The following is a 14,660-nucleotide window of genomic DNA, read 5'->3' on the forward strand; positions in this document are numbered from 1 at the left end:
GTGAAGATGGAGGCATGGCTATACCAGCCTGGGATGGACAAATCAGTCAGTTTTACTGTCTCCCTCATTCATTTTACTTCCATTATTTCCATGTCATTTATGAGGTACCTTGCTCATTTGGGTAACTTTTTATAAAACATGAATGGAACACAATCCTCACTCATTGGTGCTAGCCAAATCCCAGCATTAGAAATGTTTAAATAAATAAATAAATAAATAAATAAATAAATAAATAAATGTCTTACTTGCCTGACAAGCAACTATGGATGAGAGTCTTTCAGGAAAAAAAGAGGGGCGACAACCTTAATTCAGCACCATAGGTGTGGTTGATTCAAAGGATTCAAAACCAGATTTAAAATAAAAAAGCATTCAAAGTCCTGGCACTGGGTGGATGAGACTCACAGTTTCACTTTGCCCAATATTCTCTCTCTCTGTTTTTGTGTGTGTGTTGGTATTATAAGTAGCAATGGGCCTATCAAGCTATTTAAAAAATCCATGTTTTATTTTTTGTAACTGTCTTGCCCAATCAGATGCCCTCTAGAGGTGTTGAATCTCAGCACCCATCAGCCCCACCCATGGACAGGAATGCTGGGAGTTGTCATTGAATACTAGAGAGAACTAGGTGGGCAACTCTGGTCTATGATTTTCACTGAAGGTAGAGCTGGAGTAATAATGCCAGATCCTCAAAATTAGGTCCGGCTTGCTATTCTGGTTGACCCTTCATTCTTTACTTATTCTGATATCTGAGTGGCTGAACTCAGTTGCAGTTGCCATTCTCCTTTATTATGCGTTCAACAGAAGTGATCTGCCCAGTGTTAGCTATCATGACCTGGAAAATTCCTTCCATCATAATTATCTCAAGAGGATGTCCATCTTTGATGTTATAACAGTATTCCACACTCACCTATTAGTTTTGGATAGCAAAATGATTTCTTCCCAATCCAGGATACTCACCAGAGGCTTTTCCATCACATCTGTTAAGGTTCCGCTCTCATACCAGCAAATTTAATTTCCCAAGATTCACATCTATAATTTGCAATGAAGAAAACTAAGCTTGTCACCAGTCAGACATTTGTGCAATGAATGCCTCTTTAAGCAACATAGGAATTGCCTTATTGCAACAGAACAGTAATTTATCTTGCCCAGTATGTTGTCTTCCAGAATAGTCAATGCATTAACCAAACATATATATGACCTCAGGGAATCACATCCATAGAAAATGGTCTCTATCTTTAGAGAATGTGAGCACAATAATATCTAAAGTGTGGGGGCACTCCATCTCCTGTTGGCAGTCAGCTCTGTTGTGAGCACAAGGACATATAAACCACATAATCCCTTGAGGCATCTTTAGAAATCTACTCATAGCAACTATAAATAGAACAAGGACATTTTTCTATTGTTATTTTATTTCTATTGTTCATGAGTTTGTGCTTAAACTTTTGGCTCCATATTTATATGCAGTGTTCTCTTTTGCATGAATTTCAATTCATGCAATTTCAATAGCAAAGATGTTGGTTCCACTTTGTTTCTTCAGCATACAATGAACTAGTATTGATTAAAAAAACAGAACAAAATGAAAAACAAATGTACCTACTTTTTCTTGTGAGTGAATGCTTTTGCCAAATAGCTTACATTAATAGGGTGGACAAATGACGATAATGAAAACAAGGTTTTCCCGGTATAGATTAGAAATGAATGAGAGTTCCCTGACTTTGGGTTCATTACCGATCAGGATTTATCTAGGTCTATTTGAGAAAATACAGATGGAAATAAGCACACAGTACCACCACCACACTCTCTCTATCACCACTCAACAACACTCTGATAGGGATTCAATCTGGACCAGGTTTCAGGAAAGAATTTGGAAAAATTTAAAGAGCTTGTTTTTGCTGATTAGAATCATAGAAAAGTAGAGTTGGAAGAGGCCAGAAGGCCATTGGGTCCAACTTCCTGCTATTGCAGGGCAGTGAGTTACACTTCAATGAGAGAGAATCCACAACTTTCCCAAGTAATAGTTTCCATTGTTATACTATTCTGAAAGTCAGGAAATTCTTCTTGGTGTCTAGTCTAAATCTGGTTTCTTTTAACAAGGCCATTATTCTGTGTCCTGAACTTTGGAAGAACAGGAAGAGATCTTGTCCTTGCTCTTTGTGAGAGCTCTTTAGGTGCTTGTAGAGCGCTATCACATAACCTCTCAGTCTTCTCTTCTTGAGGCTGAACATACAAGTACCTAGTTCTCTCAATCTTTCTTCATAGGGCTTTGCCTCCAGTTTCTGAATCATCCTTGGTACCCTCCTCTGTATCCTTTCTAGCTTGTCTGCATCCGTTTTAAACTTAGGTGCCCAGAATTGGACACAGTAATCCATGCGGGGTTTGAACAGTGCTGAGTATAGTGGAAGTAGAACTTCACATATTTTGGAAGTGATGCCTCTGTTAATGCAGCCCAAAACAGTGTTTGGAGCTACATCACAGTCTTGGCTCATATTTAGCTTGTGGTCTACAACTGCCCCAAGCTCCTTCTCATTTGAAGTATTGCTGAGCCAGGTGTTGCCCATCTTGTAGCAGTGCATTTGGTTTCTTTTTCCTAAGTGGAGGCCTTGGCATCCGTCCCTACTGAATTCATTCTCTTGGTCTCTGTAACCTATTGAGATCACTCTGTATCTTGTCTCTATCTTTCAGGGTATCTGCTATTTCACCCAGCTTTGTGCCATCTGCAAATTTAATTATCTTTCCCTGAATTCCCTCATCTAAATAGAAATGTTGAAGAGTACTGGTTCCAGGACAGAACGCTGTGGCACAGCACTTGTCACTTCTTTCCAGTTTGAGAATGTGCCATGGATGAGCACACTTTGAGTCTGATTTTGTAGCCAATTGTGGTTCCACCTAATGGTTGCACTATCTGGCACCCCTTTTGCTAGTTTGGTAATTTGGCTGTCATGGGGCACTTTGTTAAAGGCTTTGCATTCTCAAAGATGATGATAGATAATGGTTCTGAGGGTTCTTCCACTAGCTCTTTTATGACTCTGGGGTGGAGTTCATTGGGCTCTGGAGATTTGAACTCATTTAGCCCAAATTAGAAGATATTTGACCTTTGCCTGTCAATCTTGGGCTGCCATCCTGGACTTGTTGTGCACATAGGGCACATTGCTCTCAGGTAAAAAAATGAACATTGCACAGTCGTTGCAGGTCACCGCCACTGCAAAATCTTCTCAGTCCATTCTTTGTGCTACCTTTATAATTTTGTCTTGGTGGGCTGTTGTGATAACAGGTACATTCTCTTGTCTTCACTTAAAAACTAACAACATGGTCATACCAGTGAATGGGAACTTGTTGCAAGAAAGAAACCAAATGGGCAGGGGTGCTAAGGGCACAAAAAAAAAAAAGAAAAGAAGTGGGGGGACCTTAACCTTGACCTCCACTTCCTCTAATCTGCTCACCTAGGAGTCAGGAACCAGATTCTAGTGTAATTTGTAACTTTCCAAGTCATTATGAAAACCTTATAGCTTGTGCTGTATGTTTCATACTAAGCATTTCTCCCTGTACCCTATAACCATTCTTCATTTGCTTTTGAATGGGTAGTTCTAGACAGTCCAATCATGCTGATTTTGTCAAAGTGACTTGAAGTTTATCAGATATCTGGTGGTGGTTAAGCAACTGCAGGCACTCTTGGAGGCAACTGACCAACTAGATCTATTTCAGCCTGGTTTCAGGCCTGGTGTTGAGACTGAAACTGTCCTGGTAGCTCTGTGGGATGACCTTTACTTGAAGAAAAATGGAGTACATTTCTGGTGGTTCTCCTGGACCTCTCAGTCACTTTCGATACCACTGAACATGTATCTACAGACTGAACATTGAATCATGGTATCCACTGAACATGGTATCCACTGCTTTGCATAGGTTCCACTCCTACTTGACCAGCCAATTCTAGAAGGTGGTCCTAGGGGAGTGTGCCTCTGTGCCATGGCAATTATGCCAGAGTCTACTGCAGGGTTTAATTTTAACCCCCATGCTGTTTAACATCTGCATGAAACTGCTGGGAAAGGTCATCCAGAGGTTTGGGCTGAGGTGCCAGCAGTATGCTGATGACACCAAGCAATATCTCTCCTTCTTATCTAATCCAGGTGAGGCAGTGACTGCCCTGAGTGATGGACAGAGGTACAATTGGTGGGTGGGTCCTCTGTCTGGGTGAGTGATATTTGCCCTGCCGTGAATGGGGTTGCACTCCCCCTAAAGGACAGGGTATGTAGTTTGGGAGTGCTCCTTGACCCAGGACTATCCTTGGAATCTCAGGTGACTGTTGTGGTGAGGAACACTGTCCACCAGCTTCAGCTGATTCATCAATTATTTCCTTACCTGGACAGGCATACCCTAGCAATGTTAATCCATGGTATGGTAACCAACTGCTTGGAATATTGCAATGTGCTCTGTGTGGGGCTACCCTTAGAAATGGTCCAGATACTTCATTTGGTACAGAATGGAGCAGCCAGGCTGCTGGTAGGTGAGAGAATGGTAGATGAGAGGATATGAAACCAGTCCTTTCTCATCTCCAATGGTTACCAGATGAAGTCTGGGCTTGATTTAAGTGTTAATGCTGACATATAAAGCCCTAAAAGGTTTAGGGCCCAGATATCTGAAGAAGAATCTCCTTCCATATACACCTCCCAAAACCCTATGATCTTTACAGATACCTTTCTCAGGAAGCTCTCTTTGAAAAAGGCTAGAAGAGCCAGACATCCTGGAATGTGAAGTCAAATGGGCCTTAGGAAGACTGAGAAACAACAAAGCTAGTGGGGGCGACAGTATTCTAGTTGAGCTATTCAAAATCCTAAAAGACAATGCAGTAAAAGTGCTACACTCAATATGCCAGCAACTTTGGAAAACTCAACAGTGGCCACAGGATTGGAAAAGGTCAGTTTACATTCCGATCCCACAGAAGGGCAATGCCAAAGAATGTTCAAACTACTGCACCATTGCACTCATTTCACATGCTAGCAAAGTGATGCTCAAAATCCTACAAGCTAGGCTCCAGCAGTATGTGGACCAAGAACTACCAGAAGTACAGACAGGGTTTTGAAGAGGGAGAGGAACAAGAGATCAAATTGCCAACATACGCTGGATCATGAAGAAAGCTAGGGAGTTCCAGAAAAACATCTATTTCTGCTTCATTGACTATGCTAAAGCCTTTGATTGTGTGGATCACAACAAATTGTGGCAAGTCCTTAAAGAGATGGGAGTACCAGACCATCTTATTTGTCTCTTGAGAAACCTGTATGCGAGTCAAGAAGCAACAGTGAGAACTGGACACGGAACCACTGATTGGTTCAAAATTGAGAAAGGAGTTCGGCAAGGCTGTATACTGTCACCCTGCCTATTTAACTTATATGCAGAGCACATCATGAGAAAGGTGGGGCTAGATGAATCACCAGTTGGAATTAAGATTGCTGGGAGAAATATCAACAACCTCAGATATGCAGATGATACTACTCTCATGGCAGAAAGTGAAGAGGAACTAAAGAGCCTCTTGATGCAGGTGAAAGAGGAGAGTGCAAAGGTTGGCTTGAAACTCAACATTAAGAAAACCGAGATCATGGCATCCGGTCCACTCACTTCCTGGCAAATAGATGGGGAAGAAATGGAGGTAGTGACAGATTTTATTTTCCTGGGCTCCAAGATCACCGCAGATGGGGACTGCAGCCAAGAAATTAAAAGACCCTTGGTCCTGGGGAGGAAAGCTATGGCAAATCTAGACAGCATACTAAAAAGCAGAGACATCACCCTGCCAACAAAAGTGCGTATAGTCAAGGCTATGGTTTTCCCAGTTGCAATGCATGGCTGTGAAAGCTGGACCATAAGGAAGGGTGAGCACTGAAGGATTGAGGCCTTTGAATTGTGGTGCTGGAGGAGACTCCTGCGAGTCCCTTGTACTGCAAGGCAATCAAACCGGTCAGTCCTAGAGGAGATCAACCCAGACTGCTCTTTAGAAGGCCAGATCCTGAAGGTGAAACTCAAATACTTTGGCCACCTAATGAGAAGGAAGGACTCCCTGGAGAAGAGTCTAATGCTGGGAACAATAGATGGCAAAAGAAGAAGGGGACGGCAGAGGATGAGGTGGCTAGATGGAGTCACTGAAGCAGTTGGTGTGAGCTTGGGTGGACTCTGGGAGATGGTGGAGGGCAGGAAGGCCTGGAGGAATGTTGTCCATGGGGTCGCGATGGGTCAGACAAGACTTCGCAACTAAGAACAACAACAACATGTATACACACAGGTAGCAAAGACTGTGTGACATCGCTTTTATACACCATGCTGAAGTTTTACATAGCTGCAGCCCTTCTGCCTCTTGAAGACAATCAACAGTGGGAAAGGCTTCTTTCCCATGTTTCCTTGGGGTCTGGAAAAATCTGAAGTCAGTCCTGATGCCTACAGGAATATATTCTGATTAACTTTGAGTAACGGGTGGCACTTATATCCTGTGCCTATCTGCCTTGACTTGGAAATCTATTTTATCGTTGATTAATTTGTTTGTTTGTTTGTTCTTAGGATTCTGCAGCCCTTAACTGCACTGGCACAAACAGTGGTGGCCATGACAATGCAAGCTAAAAGGTTTCCCTCCTGTAATGTGAAGAACAAATTTTTACATTGTTTCTGGCATGCTGATGTTTCTTTGTGGTATCCTAGAACTGGCTACTGACAAAGGAACAAGTAAAGCCAGTGTGGTGTAAGTGGTTGAGAGTGCAGGACTGGGACTCAGATGACCTGGGTTCTAGTCCCCACTCAGTCACTGGGTAACTTTGGGCCAGTCACAAACTCTCAGCCCAACCTACCACACACAGTTGTGGGGATAAGATTGAGAGTAGTAGGAGGGAATTGATTTAAAACTCTTTGAGTTCTTTACAAAAGAAAAAGATTGGATAAAAATCTAAGAAATTAATAAGGCTATTAATATGCCATAGCAATTAGCATTACCTGCATATGAAAGAACCAGAAGAAGCTCAGGATCCATCTCTTTTGGGATAGAAGCAAATTGCACAAAAACTTACCTACTAGAGCTTCTGCTAGGGAAATAGCACTTTGTGGAGCAGCAACACTATCAGGATAGACTCAGTTTGACCCTGCCAGCAATGCATTGCAAATCTAATACCCACATACAGGTTCAGTTTTATGATGCCAATCATTCATATCTACACTCAGGCATCATTTTAGTAACCACTTGTTGGCACCATAAAACACCAAGAAGTTAAGGACTGATTTGTTGGAGCAGATCAAATCAATAAAGTTCAAGACTCTGATTTCCAGCAGCATATGCACAGATGCCTCTGAAAGTTAACAAACAAGGTATAAGTGTAATGGCCACTTCCCGATGTTTGCCTGATACTTAGAAGTAAACCATCTCTGAAAATGGAGGCTTCATTGAACTGCCATTGCGAATAGCTGTGGTCAGACTAGGACTGGGGAGACACAGTGATTCTAGGAAGTATTCATGCCACTGACCCAGTACATTGAGAAGAAATGGTTTTCTGGAATTGATGTTCCACATTTTAATTGCAGATCATTTCATAAATTCTTTTGCACATTTATTAAAGTGCAAAGGATAAAGTCCCATTGAACTCAATAGTTAGAAAGACATAGCATTGCACTGTGGATCTGTTCCTTTTCCTCCTTGCAAGTTGAGTCTTTTACAACTTTGGATCTGGTTTGAAATAAATATCATTGAATGTGGGATTGGAAAACATTGCTATGATTACTTGTTTTTAATCAACGGGTTAAAAAACAAACATGTTTTAAAAGGGGTTGCATGGGATGGCACAGCATGTTTTTCTAAATGTGTCCTTCTGTCATGAAGAAAATATGTATGGAACAGTATTTAACATTGTACTGCTCAGATAAACTAACCAGCTGGGGGAATTATGCAGAAGTGAGTTCATCTGTAGATAATACATATTCCAATGTTGCCCAGTACAAGTGGCAGATAAGGGAGGCAAGTGTATGCTTGCAACCAATCTGAATGTCCTGAAATTCCCAACGAACCTAAGAGAAGGTTTTTCTGAGAAGAGGAACATAATAGTAAGTCAATTTTTGCCTCCTTCCCACAAAAGAATGTTTGCCTCAAACATGAAATACAGCCAAGACAAAGCAGCTGATTTCAAGATGGGTAACCCAGCTAAAAAAGTTATTTTCTTTGCCAATCTGATACAGCTCTAAGCTAAGCTTTTGCTCTATAAATCACTTCACTTGTTTGCTATGGTACATTGTTTTCTAGATTGACACCACAATCCTGTTTCTGGTCATTTCAGCTTGGGTTCTCATTCTTTGTCTGATGCCAAGGTCACTTTTCATAGTAGCTGATTAGCATTAATAACATTATTCAGCTGTGTGGATCTACAAGTTATAAATAAAAAATTAAAATTAAAAAATAACCTTATCTACTTTGTTGGCATAAAAATGCACAAAAGTTTAATGGTGACCAGTGATGGATTGATTCATATGGAAATGAATATGACACTGCTTTTCTGTATTACGTTTTCTTGTCAATTGCAGTGATGTCAAAGTTTCCCTCTTGGTATCAGGAAGATGAACATACATCTGAATTTAACTCAGTGGGACATTTATTCTCCTAAGTGTGGCGAATGAACTGCATGAGTTAAGTTGCATGAATTAAAACTGTATTTTCTAGATGGCCAAACTTTCCCAAAAGATAACACAAATAACAAAATCCTGTTAAAAATGGTATCTAGGATCAACCATAAACATAAAGGTTTGCTCTTAAGGTTACAGTGTCCTGGTTAATGTCTTTTAAAATGTATTAAAATGTAGGAATTTTCTAAATAAAGAATAGTATGAGAAAGGTAAGAAATAATCTTTCCCAGAATGTAATTCCACTTCTGTGATATTTGTGGTGAAAAAGGATAGGAAAACATATAGGAAATAATTTCACCTAAACATTCTGAAAATCACTTTCAATCACTACCTGTTCATTCCCATTATTTTCACAGAAATAGAGGACTTCAAATAGGAGTGATAAACCTATTTTTTGAAGTGTACACTTCCTCCTTTGACTAAAGTGTGATTTTTTTAAATGCACATATAAAGGAAGCATTTCTAAACTTCATTTTTCAAATACAATCACACATTTTGGCATTTGTGAGCATCTATTTTTTGGGGGGGAAATGTTCCTACTAGTGTTTGGTTTTACAAGTGTGCATACTAGTGTTTGCAAACAGAATGCTTTCTCATGATTGTGAAGTGAAACATTTTTTTTCTTCTCCTGTTGTAACCAATCCATAATTGTATGTGTATTTCCAAAAGACTGGCTGGTTACAGACAGAACGAGCATACAAAACTGCTTTATACCAGGAGAGTTTATTTCGACTAAAAATCTTCCCTAAAGTTTCAGATAGAGGCATTCTCCACCATCTACCTAAATGTTTGAAGTGGTGTTGTCATGGATAACACTGGTACCTTCCAGAGGCAAAGACGGTGCTTTTACATTGAGCTATGATCCCTCGACATTGGAAATGGATTGATGGACAAAACGGGCTTTGATTAAGATAATTCTTATGTTTCAACAACATGAAAAGGAAATTTTCCTTCAGGAAGTTAAATTTTTTGGGTAGCCAATGCTGTTCTCTTCAAAAGGAACAAGAGGAGCATGGAGCCAGACCATGAAGAATTGACTTCCACATTTCTCAGGGTACATCTTTTACTCCAAGTAAATAATGTTTTAGAATAGTATAAGTTTGTAATTATCTCTTTAAAATAAATTGCACTGTACACAGAGATTGCAGTTTCAAATACAAATTGGAGTGTATGTGTATACACGTAAAAGCGAACCTGTCATAATTTTGCATGAGATACTGAAGACAAATCAGTCATTAAAAATCATGTGCTAGAGGCTATTAAAAACAGGGCTATTATTAATTATGAATACATAGTGATTATTCAAGGTCAAAAGGGAGTTATTTAGAAATCAAAGCATTGTGACTGGCAGAGGTGGAGGTGACAATATTCCTTCCAAATGAAATTACTTTCTAGGAAGGGTTATTTTCTCAGCTACCAGTGCACTGAAGTGTGTGTGTGTGTGTGTGTGTGTGTGTGTACGCGTGTCAGTCAGTGCATTTGCTCTTTCTCTCTCTCATTTTCTCCCTTTCCCTCTCTCCCTTTGTGTGTGTGTGTGTGTGTGTGTGTGTGTGTAAACACACCAGAAAGAGAGAGATTGAGAGAGGGAAGAAAGAGAGGGCGGCATTATAAAAATAGATGGAATAACAATAACACTGAAAGTCTTTGTAGAAAGTTCAAGTTTCAAATCAAAGGGTAGAAATAGTTTGATGGGAGAAGAAAAGCTGGTTTGAAGTAGAAGTCAAACAGCAATGAACAAGGCAATGGAGGTTTCTGTGAGGCATCCACTCTGCATTTATGTCTACATCATGATAGGGAGAAGTGTCTAACTGGAGTGGTGTCAGTTCTGGCATTTTGTTGCCTCTAATTAACATACTGTGGGCGGGAGTGCTGAAAGCTTAGCGAAGTTCAGTGGGATTATACAATGGGAAGGTGTTGATAGGTATGTGTAATACACACTTGATAGGGTCTGACATTAAAAGTATCAACAGCATTCAGGCAAGGTTTCTCTGTGAATTTCAGAAATGTTCCCCAGAGAATGGAGATGAATGCTGCATGCCAACTGTCACTGGAGACTCCATCAGTTGGGTTTTGACAAACTGCAATGGTACTGTTTCATTTTGTTTCTTTTTTCCTTAACTGCCTTTTCTTAGGAACCAAGCAACATCTTCACTCCAATTTGAAGCGGTAACCATGCACACATGGAGCAGGTAGGTGGGGAACACCAGAAGGAGAGATGAATCTGGCCCTCCTCTTTTTGAAATGGTGGGTTGATGGAGCTGGAAAGCTTTTCAAAGTGTTCTATGTACCCAGACCCAGATGTTGGTCTAGAAAAGAGATCTGCATGCAGAGAGCACTTTTGTACATATGAGTGCCCATCATGTTGTAGGGAAAGAAGGTGCCTTACAGGGTATTATTTTGCCTGCAGGGAGGAGAAGATATACCTCTTAAATCTTTAAAAACACTAAGCTGGTAAATCATTAACTATGCTGAGGACTGCACAGTACAGTTTGTCTTCAAATTTAAGCTGTTAAAAATAAAATCAGGAAAAGAAAGCATAGCATTAACAAGTGATTATATTTCGGTATGTCATTCTTTGCCTAAAAATGTAGTTTTACATATATGTAGGCAGAAACAGCATATTCTTTTTTACCAGTGTGTAAAATTATATTTTATACAGACAGAAACACTTAATTCCATTGAGATAATTATAAAAGCTGATGGAGAAGAACATTCTAAGGTAAAACTGCATAGAGTGTGGCAGGAGGGCAAATGGTTTAGACATGCAATCTTCTGACACTGAATTTCTAGCATCCTTAACATCAGGGTAATTCTGTCTGACTGTAGTTGTACCTAAATCTTAGGGATATGTGAAGAATCCAACAGGAGAATGAAAATGTGTGGGATACAAACATCTGAACAAAAATGCAAACCCAACCAGATACAGGCATGCGTTCACACAAACACACACACTTTTTATTGTACATTAAATACAAAAACCAAACAAAGTTAAAGCCAAAGCCAAAGCATAGTTTTGGTGGGAAAAAAATAAAACAAAACATTATAATTTTTGGATGAAATTTAAACAGCCCCATATTACTGATAAGGTATATATTATACATCCTTATGTATAGCTATATAACAGAACATATTAGCGATTAAAAATCTTATGCACAGACATCAGCAAAGGCACCCCAAATATCCATACATTTATCCATTTTTGGATTACAGAGAAATGCAAAAATCAGTTTCCTCCACTCACTGTGCTATTTCAGGTGGCTGATTATCTTTCTATTGTTTTAAGATTAATCTTTATTTGTCAATTGGGTGCAGAAAAAAATGACATTGACCACACATTAAGTACCATTAAATGCATAGTTAATCTAAAAGAACATTTGTATCCCTAAATATTAAAGAATTTTCCATTACAAGATTTATCCAGACTATTGTCTCCTCCCAAAGAGAAGCTGCCATTGGGCATTGCCAAGTATATGAAGGAGAGAAGCATTAAAAGCATTGCATCTCAAGCAACTGGCCTAGTTAATTAAGTCTTTGTCAAATAGTTGCTGTCATATTCAGTACATGTGACATCAGTTTTTGCTACATTAAGCATATCCTAAGTTCCATGACTCTTTGAAAAAATAATAATGAAGCCTTTCATTGACTGGCCAAAATGAAGAGCTCCAGTTCATTATTCTATTTTTGACAGAAGTATCATATTTATTTGCTGATGACAGACCTTAATTATAGGCTGATGTGGCTGTTTCACTTCATTCAATACCTTCAGTGACACAGAAAGCTCCAAAGCTATAAAAACAGCAGGACCAAGCCTGGTTTATAGCAAACCATTCAACTGCATATATTGCCATAGAGCTATAACTGGTAATTTATATTTAAAACACAAAGTGGACAACAGCAAAAATATATCATCAGGACCAACAAGCTGACTCAAAGTAAAAATCATCTTGTCCATGAAAGTCTACCAAACAAGTTTTTTGGCCATTTGTCAAATTTTGATTTACTCATAAAGTTGATTTTGCAGGTGGAAATGCTTCTAACTGCAAGTGGCATAAATTAGATGACTGCAGCAAGCACATTATGTGTTTCAGTATAATAAGAACCCAATGCAGTCCACTTTGGAAGAAAGGATTATTCTAAAATTGACCAGGAGAGGAATCAAATCTAAAAAGAAAAGACCAAAAACTAGTGCAAATCAACAAACAGGCCAAATAATACAAGGAAAAGGACGATTCTGTCCTTTTTAATCAAAAGCTGCATCTTAAAAAATATATATTTGTGATAGAGTAGAATTCCATAACATCATGAAAACAAAAACTAAGCTTCTGGAAATACATGCCATATATAAGGGAGTGCCACATAAAACATAAACAATACCATGCATTACATAATAAGTGTGTCTATCTTACATCATTGACTTAATTTTATATATACCCATCTGTCAATATCCCTTGAAACCTCATAAATAACTTATTCAAATTTAGCTTAAACATTATATATGTCACTTGGGACAAGTTTTTCCATATAGGTAGTAGACTCAGCACAAAATCTAAATTGCCAATTAGATAATACATTATAGGGTCCAAGTTTGGCCAGTTAATTGAATAACCAGACAGATGCCCCAACTTATTAATTATCTACAGCTGGAACAGATGACTGGAGTTCCAAAATAAACAATATAAAATCATTAGCACAAACAGTATGTTTATATTCTAAAACATTATAAACAAATCCATGAGAATTTTGTCAAATAGCACACACCAGGAGATCCAAACATAAATTGACTATCAACAGGGAAAGAGGATATTCCTGCTCATACCTCCCTCCAAGAAATCATGAAGGGGTTAGATCAGAATGTGCCTTCTATGAGAAGAAGGCACCTTCCAGAAGAGAAAGCATTCTGTTGGGAAACAGGCCCTTGTCCCCCTTCACACATGCCACATTCAGCCCATTCATCAGGGTCTCCGGATGCTCTCTGTTTCATTCCAGGGGGCTGAAGGAGCCACCTCAGGGATGACTAGTGGGGAAGTTCACTTCAGCCAGTGTGGCTAATGCAACATAAATGTGAATCAAACTCAGTGTAAACAAGACTGTTTTACATAATTGCTTTGCTGTTAATGGTGTCTTGTTTAAATCACTCTTCCTTTTCAATGTTTGGTTTGTTACAATCTGCTTTTAGCACACAGACAGGGCCAGAAGCCCTTGAATAAGGCCCTTTGTTTACAGGCTTAGGCATGTTTGAGCCAAAATAATGGATTATGTTTCCAGATAAAGTTATTTAAAGTCCAGGTCGGGTCCAATATGAGAACTGACACTGTATAATTTCATTCTTTCAGTCATGGATGACAATATTTCTACCATAGTGTGTGGCTGGTTTGATAAAATATATTAAACAGTTGCTGAAATTATAATGAATTCAGAAAGCTAAGAGAGGAAGAGAACATACTGCATTTTATTATATATTTTGCTGAAGAATTGATGAATATTTTTTCTCTTCATGCTTTTGATGCTTTTTCAATACAAATATTTGAATGAAACCAAGGATATACTACAAACCCAGCATTTTAGTTTGTTCTGCAATTTTGATAAATGCTTTATGCTTTTTTGAAGGATGAAGATGTTGACAAGTCTTATCACTGGAGATGTCAACCATCTTTATGGTGAGATCAGATTTCATTTTAGTATAATAAGACTAGTGCACATACTTGCAATAGAGGGGTCTTTGTAATTTCAGTTACAGAGAATGTGACCTTCCACTGGTTATACCTTTGAGGTTAAGTGATAAGTTACCAAGTCAGCATGGTACTTGTCTCTTCTTCTGTGTTGTCTGTTTTATTTCCTAAAGCATCCATGATATGAATACAAAAGATAAATCATAGAATCAAAGATTCATAGAATAGTAGAGTTGGAAGGGGCCAAGGCCACTGGGTCCAACCCCTGCTAGTGCAGGACACCAGCTCACACCACCCTTCTCAGATGACTAACCAGTTACATCTTGAATGCCTTTAGTGCGGGAGAGCTCACAACTC

General features: G+C 39.1%; 1 long non-coding RNA gene across 1 annotated transcript; it reads left to right on the forward strand.

The window, feature by feature from the left end:
- The first annotated feature begins 9,652 nt into the window (after positions 1–9,652).
- On the forward strand, positions 9,653–14,291 carry LOC123021543. The gene is made up of 3 exons (XR_006414336.1): positions 9,653–9,688; positions 10,767–10,823; positions 14,242–14,291. It is a non-coding gene; the product is annotated as an uncharacterized LOC123021543 (long non-coding RNA).
- Positions 14,292–14,660: the final 369 nt, after the last annotated feature.

This window comes from Varanus komodoensis, unplaced genomic scaffold (assembly GCF_004798865.1).
Source record: "Varanus komodoensis strain SLA01 unplaced genomic scaffold, ASM479886v1 scaffold17, whole genome shotgun sequence".
In the NCBI taxonomy this organism is placed as follows: Eukaryota; Metazoa; Chordata; class Lepidosauria; order Squamata; family Varanidae; genus Varanus; species Varanus komodoensis.